The sequence below is a fragment of the Sus scrofa genome, chromosome 14 (assembly GCF_054392235.1).
Source record: "Sus scrofa isolate SSC_HxYL_T2T_F1_AM1 chromosome 14, Sscrofa_HxYL_maternal_Yorkshire_Landrace_v2.0, whole genome shotgun sequence".
Classification (NCBI taxonomy): Eukaryota; Metazoa; Chordata; class Mammalia; order Artiodactyla; family Suidae; genus Sus; species Sus scrofa.
Window position 1 is genome coordinate 132621663 of NC_139396.1, and position 21663 is coordinate 132643325.

The 21663-nt window shown below is 37.0% G+C and overlaps 1 protein-coding gene across 7 annotated transcripts in view; it reads right to left on the reverse strand.

Annotated features, from left to right (window-relative positions):
- The window catches only part of HPSE2 (heparanase 2 (inactive)), a 760216-nt gene that overhangs the window by 256957 nt on the left and 481596 nt on the right, over positions 1-21663 (reverse strand). The gene's annotated exons all lie outside the window — the stretch shown is intronic.

The window sequence follows — 21663 nt, forward strand, 5'->3', positions numbered from 1 at the left end:
TTTATGTGTGATTTGAGCTATTATCAAACATATTTTTCATTGATCTCACAAAATCCTGTGTTTTTGCTCAGATTTGCAACCTGTCTTTATTACAGATTTATACTGGGTTTGTATTAACTTGGAGAAATTGAAAACAGCATTCATTAATGAGAATATTGCCAAGTAGAAGAAATGTTTAAGTCAGTTCTCAGTTTAGCAGTGAGTATTTTAGTGTTAGGATTACTTTTATTTTCCCATGCATCCTTTAACTCTTGGACAGCCTTCCTAAATTTTTATATCAGAGAAACACTTGAAATATTCTCAAATCTCAGGGAACTTTTGGATAAAAATTATATCTAAAACTCATAGTATGTCAGTGTGATCATTTGTTGTAGATATTATGATGTAAGTATAATTGTCAGTGTTTTTTAAAATAGAGTAATATTTTCCCAAGAATCTATTTAGTTTGCCAGAATCTTTTGTAGGTTCCCCCTCCCTAAAAAGGATACCAACTCTAATACACATGAGTGGTTTAAATAAGAGAGACTTCTGTATCCCCTGGTTAAAATTTCCTACTTGATTTTTTTTGTACCTTACCCAAGGAGGGCTAAAAGTATTATCACAAATTTATGTCATATAAATGGTATTGAGGTATGATATATGGTAAGTTGAAATTTCAGAATTTTTCCTTTCTGTCTAAAACTAAAAATAACATTTTAGACAACGTTTCTAGAAAAGGAACAAAAAAAACCAAGTAGTTAATTTTTTAAAATTAATCCCCGTTTTTTCCTTTTGAATTTGAAGTGATTTGAAAAAAATTATAAGGCAAACATAGTATGTCTTTATTAAATAAATGACTTAAGCTAAATGGGATATAATTTTTCTAAAGGTAGGCTTGTGAGCTTATTTAAATAAAGATTATGAATTTAATATTATTTTCAGTAGGAAAATAAATTAACAGGGTTGAATTGTAAAGTTACTCAAACTATATGTCAAAACAATATGAATAAAATTATAGCCTAAGACAAAATCTTCTTTTCTTTCTTTGTTTTTGGGTTTTTTTTTTTTTTTTTTTTGTCTTTTGTCCTTTTTATGGCCACACCTGTAGCATATGGAGATTCCCAGGCTAGGGGTCAAATCGGAGCTGTAGCTGCCGGCCTATACCACAGCCACGGCAATGCCAGATCCGAGCCGCATCTGCAACCTACACCACAGTTCACAGCAATGCCAGATCCTTAACCCACTGAGCAAGGGCAGGGACCGAACCCGCAACCTCATGGTTCCTAGTCAGACTTGTTTCTGCCGTGCCACGACAGGAACTCCAAAGACATTTTCTATGAGACTTACTTTGAAAGAAACATTTTATTATTAAGTGGCATGATTAAGTTTATTGTAGATAATTACAGAATTAATATATACATGTATTGGTTTCATGATCACTTCAATAGGGTTATAAATGCATTTTAATTTTAATTGCTATTTTGGAACTAAAAACAAATAATTAAGTCTATTTCTCTAATGTGAAACCTATGCTGTTTAATGTTATTGCTTAGTTACTTGATTCTGGGTTCAATAAGTTCTCATGGATTTTATATTCAAATGAAATGAGACAGTGTTTGCTCCTTTTTCTGATGCTTCCAAAAAAAAAAATTCTCATACCAATATGGAGACAAAAATGGCAGCAACCCTATATTCCACTTCAAAAATTGATAAGGGATTCAACCAAATAATCATGGTCCTGCTTTATAAAACTAAAAGACTCATAACAGCTGCTAATGGGGCACCTTGTCCACTATGCCTCATCTTTTGCTGAACCCTCTAATGACAGCTTATGGAGCCCTCCTGGTGCTCTACAGAACCCCATTTGAGAAACATGGAAAATAAATACTAGGATACCGTTAACTCCTGGGCATAATTATTAACCTAAAATTTTGTTTCAGTCTGTATGTCATTTAAATTCATGTCATCTATACTTTGTGAAACACTGTCTAAAAGGACAAGTAGGGAGGGATCAATATGGCAGAGGAATAAGACATAGCACTTACCTTTTCCCACAAAAATGTATAAAAAGAAGAACACTACATGTAGAATGATTTACCCAGAACATCTACTGAATGCTGAATTAAAAAGCAAGAGAGAGAAGAGGAAAAAAATGAATCAGGACAGGATCAGCACTCATGAGAAGGAAATGTGAAAGAAGAAAAGAATTTGTACAATGGGAGGCCACCTAACTAACAGGGAGATCAGCCTGGGAGATAAACGAGGACAGGAGGGGAGCCTCACAGCCTCAGAGAAAAGGACAGCAGCCAGTCAGAGGAGAGAAAAGCAGAGAGATCTGCATAGACCACTGGTACCACCGACTAAGACCCAATAGCCTGAAACACTCAGGCAGAGGCTAGGCACTGAGACTCTGGAAATGGAGGTCAGTTCCAGGAAAAAGGCTTGGGTGTCTATGTAGAGACACCCTAAGAGGGATGGGGAGGCGTGTGCCACCAGCTGGGCAGGGGTGCACCTCAGACAAGCAAGTACATGAGGAGGCCTCAGCCCCCACTAGAAGTAAGGTGCCATTGTTGGGGAAGGCAAGAGAAGGAGGGTCAGGACCACCATAGGAACATCCTTCTCTGTCAGCTTCATGGTGGTACACCTCTTGATGGGCTGCAGGGGTGGATACAAAACACCACAACCATCTTGGGCTCCAGAAGCAGGCACAGCCCCCCAGCACTATAGGTCCAATGAACAGGTACCACCTGCAGCCCCAGTCACCTCAGGGATCACCACCCAGGAGGGCTCTGCAACTGAGTGCCACCCATTGCCCTCACCCTCCTGGGAATGCACCTGCCCCACCTTTGCCACTGCCAAAGGTTCTGGGTGCAGAACATGCCATAAACCTGCTCACCACCTAATAAGAGGATAATTATCTGCACACACTGAGGAAAGAGTCAGCAAGCATCCAAACCAAAAGCAGCCCTTATGCCTAAAAAAGAGTAAGGCCTCACAACCTACACAGGGACACACCTGCATAAAAATAACCCCCTCCAAGACTACAGTAGATAATTGTTTTCCCTATACTCACAGAACAAGAAAAATATGAGCAAAATGAAGAAGCACAGGAACCATTCCCAGTTAAAATAACAGGAGAAATTCTCCTGAAGCAGCAAACAATGAAATAGACCTCTGCAGTCTAATGGACACTGAATTCAAAAAGTAGGTAATGAATATACTGAAGGAATTAAGAACAAATATCAACAGTAACACAGATCACTCTAGAAAGGAAATAGAAACTGTATGGAGGAGCCAAGGAAAATTAGAAAATTCATTTGCAGAGACACAAGCTGAGTTAAAGGCACTGAACAGCAGAATGAATAATGCAGAGGAACAAATCAGTGACATGGAAGACAGAATAATGGAAATCACCCAATCAGGGCAGCAGACAGAAAAACCAAATGGAAAAAAAAAATGAAAGAAATATAAGAGATCTATGGGATTAAATAAAGTGGGCCGATCTAAGCATAATAGGGATTCCAGAAGGAAAAGGAAAAGAAAGGGGAACTGAAAATATATTGGAAAAAGTTAAGGCTGAACACTCTCCGTATTCAAAGGAAACAGATCTCAAGATACAGGAAGCACAGAGGGCCCCAAACAAGTTGAACCAAACAGACCTACACCAAGACATATAATAATAAAAATGGCAAAAGTTAAAGATAAGGAGAGGATTCTAAAGGCAGCAAGCAAAAAAAAAAAAAGAGAGAGAGAGAGAGAGATAATTACAAGGGAACCCCATTAGGCTATCAGCTAATTTCTCCACAGAAATGGTATAGGTCAGGAGAGAGCGGCAAGACATATTCAAAGTTCTAAAAGGAAAAAATGTGCATCCTAGAATACCCAGCAAGTTTACCATTTAAAGTAGAAGGAGATATAAAGAATTCCTCAAACAAAAACTAAAAGAATACAGGAATACTAAATTTTAAAAGAAATACTGAAATTGTATCAATATTTCTCCCCTAAATAAAAAGGAAGTAAGAAGATATAGAATGGAGGAAATCACAACTGGAGAGCAGTAACTTAAATAAGCCAATGTACAGATCAAAAGAGGAGGGGGGAACCAAATTGAGAAATCTATGATAAACACAAGGAACAGCAAAATGGTGAACATGAAGAAGTGAAAAAAGGACATCAAAAACTTAAAATGTCAGGAAGGAGAGTAAGAAAATCGAGACTTTTAAAGAATGTGTTTGAGTCTATATGAATGTTTGGCTAAAGCAAGCAGATATAGGAAGGGGTTAATTTATTTGAAAAGCAGGGCAACAAAATTCAAAACCAAACAATACATTCACAAAAGCTAAAAAGAAGAGGACACAAGCATAAAATAAAAGGGAATCATCCAACAACAACAAAAAAGAACAAAGGAGAAACATAGATATACTGGAAAACAAGGTTTAAGATGCCAATAAATACATATTTAGGAATAATTAACTTAAATGTCAATGGACTGAATGATCCAATCAAAAGACACAGACTGGAAGACTGGATTAAAAAAAAAAAAAGAGCCTATGATATACTGCCTACAAAAGACTGAACTAAAGGCAAAGGAAACATATAAATTGAAAGTGAGGGAATGTAAAAAATTATTTCATGCAAATGGAAAGAACAGGGAAAGCAGTAGTGGCAATACTCATATCACAAGAAAATATGAATTTAAAACCAAGGCAGAGTTTCCATCATGGCTCAGTAGTTAATGAACCAAACTAGCATCCATGAGGATGTGGGTTTGATCCCTGGCCTCACTCATTGGGTTAAAGGTCCAGTGCTGCTGCGAGCTGTGGTGTAGGTTGCAGATGCAGCTCAGATCCTGCATTGCTGTGGCTGTGGTAAACGCAAGTGGCTTTAGTTCCAATTTGACTCCTAGGCTGGGAACCTCCATATGCAGCAGGTGCAGCCCTAAAAAGACAAAAAAAAAGGAAAAAAAAAAAAAAAAAAAAAGACATACGCAAAAAAATAAAACTAAGGCCATAAAGAAAGACAAAGAAGGACAGTATTTAATGATAAGGGGATCAGTTCAAGAAGAGGATAGTACATTCCATGATATAAATGCCCCTAACATAAGAGCACCCAAATACTTACAACAGATACTAACAGACATAAAAAAGGAGAAGTTGATGCAAATACAATAGTAGTAGGAGACTTTAATAAGCCACTCACATCGATGGACAGATCTCTAGACAGAAAATCAGTAAGGCAACAGAGATCCTAAATGACACAGTAGAACTGTTAGACACAATGGAACTGTTAATTAATATTTTCAGAGCATTACATCCCTCCCCACCCCCTCCCCACCCCCTCCCCCCAAAAAATATACATTCTTTTCAAGTGCACAAGGAACTTTCTCTGGGATTGATCACATGCTTGGGCACAAAACTAATCTCAACAAATTTAAGAGTACACAAAGAATTTCAAGCATCTTCTCTGACCACAATGGCATGATACTAGAAATGAACCACCGGGGGAAAAATGAGAAGAAAGCTGACTACAAGGAAACCAAACAACACGTTGCTGAAATACAAATGGGTCAATGAGGAAATCAAAAAAGGAAATTAAAAAAAAATACCTTGAGACAAAAGACAATGAAAACACAACCATTCAATATCTATGGGATGCCTCAAAAGCAGTTCTTAGAGGGAAGTTCACAGGGATACAGGCCTTCTTCAAAAAAGAAGAAAAATCTCAAATCAGCAGCCTAACCTACCACCTAAAAGAATTAGAAAAAGAACAAACAAAACCTAAATTCAGCAGAAGGATGGACATCATAAAGATCAGAGAGGAGATCAATAAAATAGAGATTCAAAAAACAATAGAAAAACATCGTGAAACCAAGGGCTGGTTCTTAGAAAGGGTAAACAAAATTGACAAACCTCTGGCCAGACATGCCAAGAAGAAGAGAGGGAGAACCCAAATAAACACCGTAAGAAATGAAAAAGGAGAAAGCTCAACGGACACTGCAGAAATACAAAAAAACCGTAAGAGAATACTATGAACAATTACATGCCAACAAATGTGACAACCTAGAAAATGGACAGATTTCTAGAAACATACATCCCACCAAAATCGAATCAAGAAGAAATAGGTAATTTGAACAGATCGATCACAAGAAATGAAATTGAATATGCAATAAAAAACACTCCCTACAAACAAAAGTCTAGGACCAGATGACTTCACGGGTGAATTCTACCAAACATACAAAGAAGAACTTATACCCATCCTTCTTAAATGTTTCCAAAAAACTGAAGAAGGAGGAACACTCCCAAAGACACTCTATGATGCCACTATCACCCTAATACCAAAACCAGGTAAAGACACTACCAAAAAAGGAAATTACAGGTCAATATCTTTGATGAATATAGACACAGAAATCCTCAACAAAATTTTAGCCAACCGAATCCAACAACACATAAAAACAATCATGCACTACGACCAAGTGGGATTCATCCCAAGTTCACAAGGATGGTTCAACATACATAAATCGATCAGTCATGCAGCACATTAACAAAAGAAAAGTAAAAAAAAAGACACACGATCATCTCAATAGATGCAGAAAAAGCATTTGACAAAAATCCAACACCCCCTCATGACAAAAAAGGAAAAAACTCTTACCAAAGTGGGTATAGAGGGGCCACACCCAAACCTCATAAAAGCCACTTATGACAAACCAACAGCTGATATAGTACTCAAAGAAGAAAAGCTAAAAGCCTTCCTGCTAAAATCTAGAACAAGCAAAGTATGCCCTCTCTTAGCACTTTTATTCAACGTGGTATTGGAATCCCTAGCCACAGAAATCAGAGAAACAAAGGAAATAAAAGGTTATCACAAATTGGAAGAGAAGAGGTAGAACTGTCACTCTCTGCAGTTTGACAGGATACTATATGGAGAAAAACCTAAGGACTCCACACACACAAAAAAAAACCTTGAATGATCAACAAATTCAGCAAAGCAGCAGGATACAAGGTTGACATTCAGAAATCAGTTGCATTTCTGTATATTAACAATGAAATAATAGAAAAGGAATATAAAAATACAATACCTTTTAAAATCGCACTCCAGAGTACTAAATACTTAGAAATAGACCCGACCAAGGAGTTCAAAGACTTATATGCCGAGAACATAAAACATTACTCAAGGAAACTGAAGAAGATTCAAAGAAGTGGAAAAATATTCCATGCTCCTGGATTGGAAGAATTCATATTGTTGAAGTGGCCATACTATGTAAAGCAATCTACAGATTTAATGTGATCCCTATCGAATTTCTCAGAACTAGAGCAAATAATCTAAAGGTTTATACGGAACCATAAAAGACCCAGAATTGCCAAAGCAATCTGCAGGAAAAAAACAAAAACGAAAACAAAAAAACAAGCAGGAGGCATAACTCTCCCAGACTTCAGACAATATTACAAAGCTCCAGTATTCAACAGAGTGTGGTTCTGGTTCAAAAACAGACAACCAAATCGATGGAACAGAATAGAGAGCCCGGAAATAAACCCAGACACCTGCGGTCAATTAATCTTTGACGAAGGAGGCAAGAATATAAAATTGGAAAAAGACAATCTCTTTAGCAAATGGTACTGGGAAAACTGGCAGCGCATGTAAATTAATGAAACTAGAACACACCCTCATGCCATGCACAAAAATAAACTCAAAATGGCTTAAAGAGTTAAACATATGACAAGACACAACAAAACTCCTAGAAGAGAATGTAGGCAAAACATTGTCTGACATAAACTGTGTTTTCCTAAGTCAGTCTCCGAAGGCAATAGAAATAATAACAAAAAATATGGAGTTCCTGTCGTGGCTCAGTGGTTGACGAATCCGACTAGGAACCATGAGGTTGCGGGTTTGATCCTTGGCCTCGCTCAGTGGGTTAAGGATCTGGCGTTGCCATGATCTGTGGTGTGGGTTGCAGATGAGACTCGGATCCCGCATTGCTGTGGCTCTGGCGTAGGCTGGTGGCTGCAGCTCCGATTCGACCCCTAGCCTGGGAGTGTCCATATGCCGTGGGAGCGGCCCAAGAAATGGCAAAAAGACAAAAAAGAAAGAAAGAAAGAAAGAAAGAAAGAAAGAAAGAAAGAAGGGAGGGAGGGAGGGAGGGAGGGAGGGAGGGAGGGAGGAAGGAAGGAAGGAAGGAAAGAAAGAAAGAAAGAAAGAAAGAAAGAAAGAAAGAAAGAAAGAAAGAAAGAAAGAAAGAAAGAAAGAAAGAAAAACAAAAATAAACCAATGGGTCCTAATCAAACTTACAAGCGTTTGCACAGCTAAGAAAATGATAAAAATATTAAAAAGGAAAAGACAACCTAAGGTATGGAAGAAAATAATTGCAAATGATGCAGCTGACAAGGGCTTAATATCCAAAATAAACAAACAACACCTACAACTCAACAGTAAAAAAACAAACAACCCCTTCAAAAAATGGGCAGAAGTCTTAAAGAGACAGTCTTCCAAAGAAGACATAATGGATGGCCAGTAGGCACGCTAAAAAATGCTCAACATCACTAATTATTAGAGAAATGCAAATCAAAACTACAGTGAGGTCCTACCTCACACTGTTCAGAATGGCTATCATTAATAAGTCTCCAAATTACAAGTGCTGGAGAGGGTACAGAGAGAAGGGTACCCTCTTACAGTGTTGGTTGGAATGCAAAGTGGGACAACCACTAGGCAAAACAGTATGGAGGTTCCTTGCAAAATTAAATACAGAACTACTGTATGATCTAGCAATCCCACTCCTGGGCATATATCCAGACAGAACTGCAATTCAAAAGGATACATGCACCTGTATGTTCATTGCAGCTCTATTCACAATAGCCAATACAGGGAAAAAAACCTAAATGTTCATCGACAGATTAATGGATTGAGAAGATGTGGTATATATACATTATGGAATACCTCTCAGCCATAAAAAAGAACATAATAATGCCATTTGCAGCAACATGGATATAAGCAGAGATACTCCTACTAAGTGAAATAAGTTGGAAAGAGAAAGCTCAATGCCATATGATATCACTTATATGTGGAATCTAAAATATGCCATGAATTAGCCTATCTAAAGAACAGAAACAAACTCATGGACATAGAGAACAGACTTGTGGTTGCCAAGTGGGTCGGAGGGAGTGAGATGGACCTGGAGTTTTGACTAGTTTATGCAAATTATTATGTTTTTATCGATAAGAAATGAGGTCCTGTTGTATAGCAGAGGGATCTATATCCATTCAATACTATTTGCAATCTGTCTGTACTTTATATTTACCCTATATATATATGATCATTATACATTGTAGCAAATCCCCCCTAGAGTATGTGTATTACTACATGCTGTTAAATGCATTCAAATCATATACTCATTGCCTTAAGTGTTCAGTTCTGAATGACTAATATTGGGGAGGGAGAGGTGACTATTCAACAGAGGATGGAAGAACAGAGGAATTTCTAGTGCGAGCCAGAAAAAAAAAAATGTGAGAATTAAAGCAGAGTGAGGTGAATTCTGAACTACTTAGAGTAGTGAACTCTGAACTAGTTCAGAGTAGTTCAGGCGAACTCTGAACTAGCCTTTTGTAATTCAGAGAGAAAACATCAGTTAGTGGGTAGCCATTAGGATTAGTTAGTACAACCAATAAGAGAGAACAGTTGAAAATTGCCTACTTTTCACAAAATCTGCCATTTTGCAAAGAGTGAAGATAACTCTAAGCTGAGAGCTATTTTTAATACAAAGAGAAATATCTCCAGTTCAGTCAGGGGCATGAAACCTTAACTAGGTTATAAAGAAGTCAGCATAAATGTCCATAATTTTATCGAAGCTGTTTAAGGAGAATGCGATTTGGGAAATGTCTGTAAGTAAAAAGTAGAACATTATCATAAGACTCCAGGCTAGAGACTAATTACTGCACTAATCAAGTTAACTAGATTAAAGGGAAAACTAAATGCCAGGGTATAGTAAGACCTCTGGATCCCATCAGAAGTCCATTTAAACCATGAAAGGAAGAGTAAAAGAGACACTGACATTAGTAAAGAGGCTAGGACTGCTTTTAAGAAACGTGCCCCTTAAGAAAATGATTTTAAAAGATGCAAATAGTATTTTAGAGGATAGTTTGAAAATATCTATCAAAATTTTAAATGTAAATGCCCCAAGTCCCACCAAGACACACCTAGACATTTTTCCTATGTATGTATATACTGATAAGACCTTTTCAAATTACATGCACAAAGATTATCATTGCAGCAGTCATTTTAAATTGAAGTAGAGACGATTTGCAATACTGTGTTAGTTTCTGGTATACAGCCCATTGATTCATTTATAAATATTCTTTCTGGATATCTTTTTCCATTACGGTTTATTATAGGAAACTGAATATTGGAGTTCCTATTGTGGCTCAGACATTAGCAAATCTGACTAGTATCCGTGAGGATGTAGGTTCCATCCCTGGCCTTGGTCAGTGGGTTAAGGATACAGTATTGCCTTGAGCTGTGGTATAGGTTGTAGACACGGTATAGGTTAGATCCTGTGCTGCTGTGGCTGTGGCGCAGGCCAGCAGCTATAGCTCCAATTCAACCCCTAGCCTGGGAACTTCATGAGCTGCATGTGTGGCCCTAAAAAAAAAAAGGATACCAAATACAGAATACTATGCTATGCTATACAGTATACTATACAGAATACTATACAGCATACAGAATATATATATGTATATATATATATATATATAGTGTGTGTGTGAATATATATATACACACTATATAGAATATATACTATATGGAATATGTACTATATAGAATATATATAGAATATCTATGTATGCTATATATAGAATATATGCTATATAGAATACTATGCTATATAGTATATATTATACTATACAGTAGGATCTTGTTGTTTTCTATTTTATATATAGTAGGTTACATCTGCTAATTCTAAACTCCTAACTTATCTCTTCCCTATCCCCTTTCCTATTTGGTAACCATATATTTTTTTCTATGTCTGTGAATCTGTTTCATCAATAACTTCATTTGTGTAATATTTTAGATTACACATGTAAGTGGTAACATATAGTATTTTTCTTTCTCTTTCTGACTGACTTGTTATGATAATCAATGGTCAGTCAATGTTGCTACAAAATGTCATTATTTCATTCTTATTTTATGGAAGAGTAGCATTTCTTTGTGTATTTATACGCTATCCTCTTTACCCATTCATCTGTTGGTGGACAATAGGTTGCTTCCATGTCTTGGCTATTGCAAATAGTATAGCACTCTTTTTTAATAGTCCATAACTGAAAACAATTCAAATTCCTATCAAATGGGAGTTCCTGTTATGGTGCAGAGAAATGAATCTGATTAGGAACCATGGAGTTGCAGGTTTGATCCCTGGACTCACTCAGGGGGTTAAGGACCTGGCGTTGATGTGAGCTGTGGTGTAGGTTGCAGATGCAGCTCGGATCTGGCATTGCTGTGGCTGTGTGTAGGTCAGCAGCTACAGCTCTGATTGGACCCCTAACCTGGGAATCTCCATATGCCGCAGGTGAGGCCCTCAAAACAAAAACAACAACAAAAAAAAGACCAAAAAATAATTCCTATCAAATGGAAATTAAACAAAAATTTCAAAAAATCTACGTTACAAAAATAGATTTCAATTAACTAAAGGAAGAAAGCCACAAGAAGCTCTGTGGAGTTGAACTGGAATTGGATATATCAGTTTAATTCACATACAAATGAACAGATACAAAAATACAGTTCTATACATGGGTGTGTTTAATATACATATATATATTTCCTCCATTGAGCAGGTCTGGAAGCAATGACATTCCAGTATCAATTGGCATACCTGGCATCCAGATCTTGGTTTCTTTTTTTTTCTTTCTCTTTTTGCTATTTTAGGGCTGTACTTGCAATATATGGAGATTTGCAGGCTAGGGGTCCAATTGGAGCTGTAGCCACTGACCTATACCACAGCCACAGCAACACAGGATCCAAGCCACGTCTGCAACCTATACCACAGCTCACTGCAACATTGGATCCTTAACCCACTAAGTGAGGCCAGGGATAGAACCCGCATCCTCATGGATCCTAGTCAGGTTAACTTCTGAGCCAAGAAGGGAACTCCCAAATCTTGGTTTCTAAGTACCATTCTCTAATAAAAGGGACCAAGGCTCCTTGGAACTGATGCAAGAGCTAAGTCAGTGAAAATGTGAGAAGAGACAAGAACATCTTATGGTACCAGAAAGTAAGGAAGTGCTCACAAAATGATGAAGGTATGTCAAAATGACATAAAGAGACAACCTGAAGGATCTCTCAGTGGCCAAAGCTGAGACAATTTGAACAACAAAATAAATAATAACAGCACTGGATTATAACTCATGGAATAAAAATAAATACCCCAGAGGCATTCTGTATAAAGAATTCACTAAATAAATAAAAGGGAAAGGACCAACAGCTCTTCCTCACAGAATACCAATTAATAAGTATAAAAGAATAGACATAGAAAATTTACATTAGGCAACACTCAGTAACAATTGTTGCAGTCCTATTGATGGATGCTAAAAATTAGTATGTAAGAGTATGATGACAAAAAAAGTATTTGGGTTGTCTTAAAGTAACTCCCCACAGATATTTATTAATCACCAAGATTAAATAGTTTACACAGGAAAAACCTGGAAGATATCAGGTTTATTCTTGTGATCAAAATTCACCTCAGTAGACATATTGACACGAGGCACTCTTGACATGAAGCCCTGAAAAGTGTACACATCAGTTTAGTGGTGTTTCAACTAAAAATGCGGAATCTCAGTTTAATCATTAGAAAACATCAGACAAACTCAAAGGGACAGGGGACGTTCCACAAAATAACTAGCCTGGACTCTTTCAAAAGGGTCAAGGTCATGAAAAGGAAAGAAAGATTAAAGAACGATCACAGATTGAAGGCATGACAAGTAAATGCAATTTAGTATCCTAGATGGGATCCTAGGACATAAAAATGGCAATAGTGGGGAAATTGGTCAATTATGAAAAATTGGTCTCTAGGTTAATTAATAGTGTTGTATTAATTAATTTTCTTATTTTTATAATTGTACAACAGTTATGTCAAATGTTAACATTAAGGGAAGCTGGAATAAGAGCATATGAAAACTCTATGAACTATATATAAATTATGAGTTCATAAAATTTGATGTATTTTTCCATAAGGCTAAAATAATTCAATATAAAATATTTAAAAAGAGAAAAAAAGGGCACTTCCCCACTCACTGGCAGGCCTGCTGCCTTAAGACCCCCTGAGCACACATATGCCCAGACCTGGCCCTGCCCACCAGACCAAGGACCTGCCCAGGACCAGGCCACCCCTACACCAGTACACTAGCACCAGCTCCAGGAATCCCAGGGCCCTGTAGCCAGAGACCCCAGGACATGGCTCCACCTACTTGTGGGCCAGCACTATCCCCAGGACACAGGCTCTTCCACTCATCCATGAGTGGGCATCAGCCCCAGGACCACCACAGCCTCAGAGCCTGTCATACCAGGACTTGGCCCATCCACTAACAGGCTATTACTGGCACCAGGCCCCACAGGACCCTGACTCTGCCCACCAGCAGGCCAACACCAGCTCTAAGACCCCCAGGGCTCTGTAGCCAGAGACCAAGGGATCCAGCACTAGCTCCAGGACCCCCTGGATCACCTAGGCTTCAGCCCTATCCATGCTCTGAGAAACTTTGGGCCCTCAACCAGCCTCTCTAGGATCCAGTCCCATTCACCAGTGAGCCAACAACTGCTTTGGTACACACTAGACCCTGAAGCCAGGAGCCTTGTAATATGGCCTCTCTCACCAATGGCTGGCAGCCTCCATGCAACCAACCAGATCCGGAGCCAGTCATATGTACCAGATTTCCCACAGCAGTCAGCTCACCTCAATGAAAGGACCTCTGCAGCTCAAATAGAGAACACACCTAGCGTATACAGTTCTGGCGACCAGAGGAGAGTCGACTGCTGGAATACACGGGACACTTCCTAGAAAAGGTCACTTCTCCAAAGTCAGGAAACATAACCAACCAAAAAACATAGAAATAAAAAGAGCAAAGGTAAAATGAGGTGACAGAGGAACAAGCTCCATGTGAAGGAATAAGATAAAACCACAGAACAACTAAGTGGAGACAGCATTCTACTCAACGAAGAGTTTAAGGTAATGATCATAAAGATGATCGGCAAACTCGGGAGAAGAATAAATGAAGAGAATATCCTGAAACACTAATAAAAACAAAATGTGAGTATCTATATTAATAATAGAGATACAGACTTCAGAAAATGGAAATTTAATTGGGATACAAGAGGACATAATATTATACTACAAATCAATTCACAAAGAAGATATAATAATCCTAAGAGTATATGCAACTAAGAATAGTTCCAAAAATACTTGAAGAAAAACTGAGATAACTAAACTAAAAGGAGAAAGAGTCAAATCTACGCTTATACTCAAGACATCAACATTTCTGTCAGTAATAGAGAGGACAAGTAGACATAAAATTAGCAAAAATATAGAGACCTGAACAATACTGTCAAACAACTTGATCTAAGTGACAGTTATAGAACATCACATGCAGCAACAGTAGTATATACAATCTTTACAAGAATTTATTTAACATATTCACCAGGATAGGCCATATTATGGGCCATAAAACAAACTTAAACAAATTTAAAAGAATTGTAATCATAAAAGTATATTCTCTGATCATATTGGAGTTAACCTGAAAATTAACAACAGAAAGGTATTTGTAAAATTCCCCTAAATATTTGGAAATTAAAACAGACTTATAAATAACATACATTTATCTATTTCTCTCTCTATCTCTCTCTCTATCTATCTATCTATCTTCTTTTTGGGCTGCACCCATGGCATATGGAAACTCTCAAGTTAGGGGTCGAAACAGAGCTACAGCTGCTGGTATGCACCACAGCCACAAGAATGTGGGATCTGAGCCGCATCTGTGACCTACACCACAGCTCACAGCAATGCTAGATCCTTAACCCATTGAGCAAGGCCAGGGATCAAACCTGCATCTTCATGGATACTAGTCAGGTTCGTAACCCACTGAGCCACAATGAAAACTCCATAAATAACTTTTAGTAGAGGAAGTCAAAAGAGAAATTAGAAAACATATTGAATAGAGTAAAAAAAAAATAGAACACATCAAAATTTGTGGGATGTGACTAAAGCAGGGCTTAGGGAGAAATTGATACCATTAATAAACACCTTCACTTAAAATTTTAAAAGGTTCCACATCACTAATCTAAGCTACAAAAAGAAAAGTATATCAAATGCAAAGCTAGCAAGAAGAAAAAAATAATAAACATAGTTGAAAAGAAAAATATTGGAAACAATAGATAAAATATTAAGGAAACCAAAGCTAGTTCTCTTAAAAAAAAAAAAAAAAAAAGCATTGCTAAAACTCTAGCAAACTGGCCAAGAAAAAAAGGGAGAAGGTAAACTATCAATATGAATAATAAAAGAGGATTATTACAAACCATATATATTTTTAAAGGAAAGTAAGATTTCAGGAACAACATAGTCTCCATAATTGAGAACTTAACATAGAATGGAACAATGTCTTAAAAACACAAACTACCAAAATTCACTTAAGAAAAAGCAGATTACAGGAATAATGGTATATCTATTAAAGAAATCGAATTCTTATCTCAAAACGTTCTGAAAAAGTAAACAGACCTAGTTTATTTCACCAGTGAAATCAATTCTATATCAGTGACTATTTAAGGAAGAATTAATACTAATTCAACACAATCTCTTCCAGAATACAGAAGAGAGGAAAATAATCTCAATGCATTATCGGAGACTAGCATTTCCTTGATACCAAAATGAAGCAAAGACATTATAAGAAAGAAAAGATACAGGCTAATATCCCTCATATAAAATATAAGGAAAAAAAATCTCAAGAAGATATTAACAAAGTCAATCCAAAAATATTTAAAAAGAATAACACAAACAAGTGGAGTTTATTCCACTAATGAAAGGCTGATTAAACTTTCAAAATTCAGTCACTGTAATTCATGATTTCAACAGGTTAAAGCAGAAATATTACATTTATTTCAATCAATGCAGAGAAAGAAATTTATAATATTCAACATTCATTCATAATAAAAAAAAACTCTTAGGAAACAATAAAGAGAAGAGATATTCCTTGACTTGATAAAGGACATCCACAAAATAAAATCAAAAACAAACAAAAATCCACCAAAAAACCCTCTAACTCTTAGAGGGAAAGCTTTCAGCTTTTTACTAAGGAATAGGGTATTAGCCGTGGACTTTTTTCTTTTTCTAGTCAGAGCAATTAGGCAAGAAAAAAAAGAAAGGCATCCAATTTGGAGAGGAAGAAGTAAAACTGTTTCTGTTGGGAAGATGGCATGGTCTTATATGTAGAAATCCTTGTTTATCCTTTCTGTAACGACCTATAGCACTCATATGCTAATTCAGTAAAGTCACAGGATACTAAGTCAATATGCAAAAAACAGTTTCATCTCTATTACATTAACAACAACCTATCCAAAAAGGAAATTAAGAAAATAATTCTATTTATGTTAGCATCAAAAAGAATACAATACTTAGAAATAAACTTAAAAGAGATGACAGACTTGTATGCCGAAAACTACAAAACAATGGTATAAGAATTTTTTTTTTGTCATTTTAGGGCTGCACACATGGCATATGGAGATTCCCAGGCTAGCGGTCAAATAGGAGCTGTAGCTGGTGGCCTACACCACAGCCATAGCTATGCCAGATCTGAGCCATGTATGTGACCTACACCACAGCTCATGGCAACGTAGGATCCTTATCCCACTGAGTGAGGCCAGGGATCAAACCTGAGTCCTCATTCACAGATACTAGTTAGATTCTCATTTCTGCTAAGCCATGATGGGAACTACCCCCCCCCCTTTTTTTAAGATACAAATAAATATAAGACAATCCTATGTTCTTGGACTGGAAGAATTAATATTGTTAAAATGTCCATAGAAAATTATCATAGATTTAAAGCAACCCCTATCAAAATCACAGTAGAATTTTTTTTATAGAAATAGAAAAACAACCTTAAAATTCCTTTGGAACCACAAAAGACCTCAAACAGCCAAAACAATTTTGAGTAAGAACAAAGCAGGAGGTATCACAGTCTCTGATTTCAAAACATATGACATAGCTACAGTAATCAAAACAGTATGATACTGGCAAAAAAAAAAGCAGACATATAGACAAATAGAACAAAACAGACAGCTGAGAAATAAACTTACAAACATATGCTCATCTTCTCTTCAATAAGGGTGCCAAAATACAAGGAGGAAAAGATAGTCTATTCAATAAATTCTGTTGAGAAAACTGGACATCTATGTGCAAAAGAATGAAACTGAATGCTATATACAAAAAAAAAATTAACTCAAAATGGATTAAAGACAAGTATAAAACCTGAAACCATAAAACTCTTTAGAAGAAAATATAGGAAAAAAGCTTCTAATTATCAGACAGGACAATGATGTCTTGGGTATGGCATCAAAAGCAAAAATAGACAAATGAGATTATATCAAACTATGAGTCTTCTGCACAGCAAAGGAAACAACAAAATAAAAAGGAAACCTATCAATGGGAAAAATATTTGCAGATCATATACTTATAAAGGATTAATATACAAAATATATAAGGCATTTATACAACTCAATAGCAAAAAAAAATTACCCTATTAAAAATGGGCAAAGGATCAGAATATGCATTTCTCTAAAGAATACATACAAATACCCAAACAGGTTGCAAAAAGGTGTGCAACATCACTAATCATCAGAAAAATGCACATTTTGACTGAAACGTTTGCAGTACCAATAAATTAGCAACAACCTAAATGTCCATCAATGAGAAATGATAAGTAGTTTAAAGAGAATGAGCTAGAGCTGCATGTACAAGAAGAGAAACATCTCAAAAACATAATGTGGAGTAAAAAAGGGTGAGTTGTAGAATAATATATGCAGTATGATACTATTTACATGAATTGTTACAACATACAAAATAATACTATATATTCAGTATGGAAATACACTAAATATGCACTATACTATGTATTTACCTATATGTATACTATGAATAGTGTATAAAAGTAAAAGAAAAATGATGAGAAATGTAAATAAAAAATTCAGTGGTTAGTAGCTACCTCTATCCTGCGATGGAGGGTAAAAGGATGAGAGAGGAATACTCACATGGGCTTTGGCTATATCTGTAATTTTCTTTCCTAACCAAAAAAAGGATTTGAAGCTAGTATGTCTATAAATAAAGACTTTTCAACCTTAACACAGTTAGTTTTTGGTGGATAGATGAGTATTTATTTCATTATTCGCTATATCGTCTCTATAGATTTGTTTTCTTCCTAATAAAAATACCAAAAAGGAAAAAGGTTTAACATGTTTAAATGAAGAAGGTTATTCCTGGAGAGAGGGGCTAGAATAGGTGGTAGTGGGAAGAGAAGGATCAGGAGACTATTGCTTCTCATCATAAGCTCCTCCATACTATTTTATTTTTCATTTGTCTGTTTATAATAATAATAAAAAGATTTTATTTGTTTTAATGATATTAGTTTTATACTAGATAAGCTTGAGGACTACTTAACAGATTCTAAATTGTCCAATGCCCTGATCTTATTTGTCCTTGTAGTCTTGAGTCTAGCCACAGGGCCCAGCACACAACACATGATACATACATATTTATTGTTTGTTATATTTTACTTCCTAAAGATTATAACTCATCCTGATTTCTCAGTTTTCTAATCACTGGTCACAAATTTACCCTTTATACACATCATTTAACTCTATAGTTTCAGGTGTCAATTATAATACTTCACTTGCCTACTTCCCAAGTAGGATGTTAATTTTCTTTAAGCGTATAAAGCATACATGAATTGAAGAAATACAGGAGGATATCATTGAAAGACTGAGGAGAATACTTTTTTTTTTTTTTTTTTGCCATTTCTTGGACTGCTCCCATGGCATATGGAGGTTCTCAGGCTAGGGGTTGAATCAGAGGTGTAGCCACCGGCTTACCTACGCCAGAGCCACAGCAATGCCAGATCCGAGCCACATCTGCGACCTACACCACAGCTCACAGCTATGCTGGATCCTTAACCCACTGAGCAAGGCCAGGGATTGAACCCACAACCTCATGGTTCCTAGTTGGATTCGTTAACCACTGCGCCACAAAGGGAACTACAAAAGACTGAGAAGAATTCTTAAGAGATCATATCATTACCTTAACATCCACAGTCCATCCTTTTTCAGAACATGTCAGGAAAAATAAAAATTCTTGCTTCCATACACATGTGTTGAAGCCTTGAATATGGCTTGTTCTGGAAGAAATTTCTTAAGATGCCATGATGATACACTAACCAGTTTTGTTTGTTTGTTCATTTGTTCATTTGTTTGCTTTTTGCAAAGGTCCCCCGAGCCAGTGATAAATTTTCCTGTATGGCAATAAGACATATAAAACGTCTTACTTGACTTAAAACATTTTGGTTCTAGGACAGACCCAGCTCTCACATATGTGAGGGGGGTTAGGAGCTAAATAATGCAGGGAAAAGAAATGTTTTTACAGAGATATAGGGTGTCTCTCCAAGACTGTGATGCTAATGGGGAACAATAAAAATCTGCTTCAGGTAAGGAGGGAAAGAATTAAGGAAAGAGGCCACTAAATACTTGTTGACACTGAATAAGTCATTTGGGTATTGAGTGTAATTAAAGATGAAACATGGTCCTTGTTTTTAAGAAATTTATAGGCTGAGATACAGTAACCTGGATACAACCAGCAGATTATCAACACAGGGTAGAATAATGAGACAGAAACATATGCACTAGTCATGCTGGTCACAACTTTTACATTATGTCTCTTTTGGATATGAAGGTGGAATGTAGTTGCTAAGCTTGAAGACTCTTTGTCCAGAAAGGGCATGTATAGAGAAGTCCATGCTTTGCCTAAGCTACTGAAATAGTGATTGGAACACACACTTGGTGATTTACATCTCAAAGTACCTAGGAGTCCAAGTGGACTCTCATGGCCACAGGAGTCCTCAGTTTATAATTGTCTTGTGTTCCAAAGACTCAATCAGCTGTGGGAAACTTGGTTCATATTTCCACATAGAAACAAAGGCATGAATGGGAGTCATTTATTTAGACTGGCCATAAAAAAGTTATACAAACGCATTCTGAAAAAAACTATAATTCTAATGGTATGATTGAGTCTGATCCCTAGGGAAACTATCTCTCTGTGTGTTTTGAATTTGAATTGCAGATGCACCATCCTCTTTCTTGGATACAGCCTTTCAGACACCCTCATCTGCTAATACTGAACACGAAGATTTACTGATCTTAAAAAATGATTCTGTGTGTATGTGAATCATGAAATATGCCACTCACAAACTCTGCTACAGTACATATAACTGGTTATTGGCTTTAGCTGCTGCCCATCTGAGTTTATCACTGTGTTCATTCTGAGGCCACACTTCCCATGAGCTGTTCCCAATCAGTGATTGAATATGGTGGCCAAAGGTATTAAGGCAAGTGTATTCCAGCAAGTTGGAGTACTTCTGCAGAAAAATGTGCCTGACAGAACCTTTTGTAGAACTGTGCTGTAATTCAAGACTCCTTTAACCCTATTCGTCCCTTCCTTTCCCTATAGACATTGGACTAGTCTGGAGACTTCCTCCACTCTGACCAACCCCAACCCCTAATTAATATCTGGCACATCTAATCCTATCGTTGTGCCTGCTTCTGGGCATACTCAAACTACTGCAAATAATAGTGAGAATGGTCAAAGAAAGCAGGGGATTTGGAACTAGCTCACTCACCACCCATCTTGAGTGGGGTAAGTGGTGCCAAAGATTTCAGTGGTGCCGAGTTGAGAAAATAGCCAGACGGAGGGATGCAGCTGCAGTAATTTAAAAGATATGGGGGTTGAGGAATGTCTACAAAGACCACATATTTGCAGATTACTGCAAAACTATATTGAGGATATGAAGAAAAATAATGAGAAATTGAGGGCTGTTAACAAGTATCTAATAACTAAATGTGAGAGCCAGAAAACTTCTCTGGTCATTTATAAAGGTGCCCTGATATCTTGTGGTAGAAGACCAGATATAGCTGAAAAGAAGACTGAAGATCTGAGAGGGTTACAGGGCTTTAGAAACATCTGAGTGCTCAGTTAGTACAGGTCTGTTATGGTAGTATCAGGGCTTGAAGGAAGAAAAAAAAGTACCATGAAATATGAGATAGGGACATCTGGATGTGCCACACCAGATGTTGGAGCTGAAGACCCTTCTGAACCTCCCAGAGTTTACAAAGTAGCCAACCTTTCCCTAGTAACAGTAGCACTTGCCCTATGTTGGAAAACACTTCAGAAGTTTCCCATTGCAAGACAATAAGTGCTTCCCACCCTAGAACATGCTCTATCTCCTCTTGTGGCTGCAAGGCAGATGATGACGAGGACTAAGGCCCAGTATCACTCAGTTAAGGAAATGAAGAGACTATGCAGTCAAGGAGGTCTGAGAATTAGCTAGCATGTATCAACAAGAGCCAAGAATGTGCTCCTGGGACAAGACTTTGAAGATGCCAGATCTAGGGGGCCAGGATAGA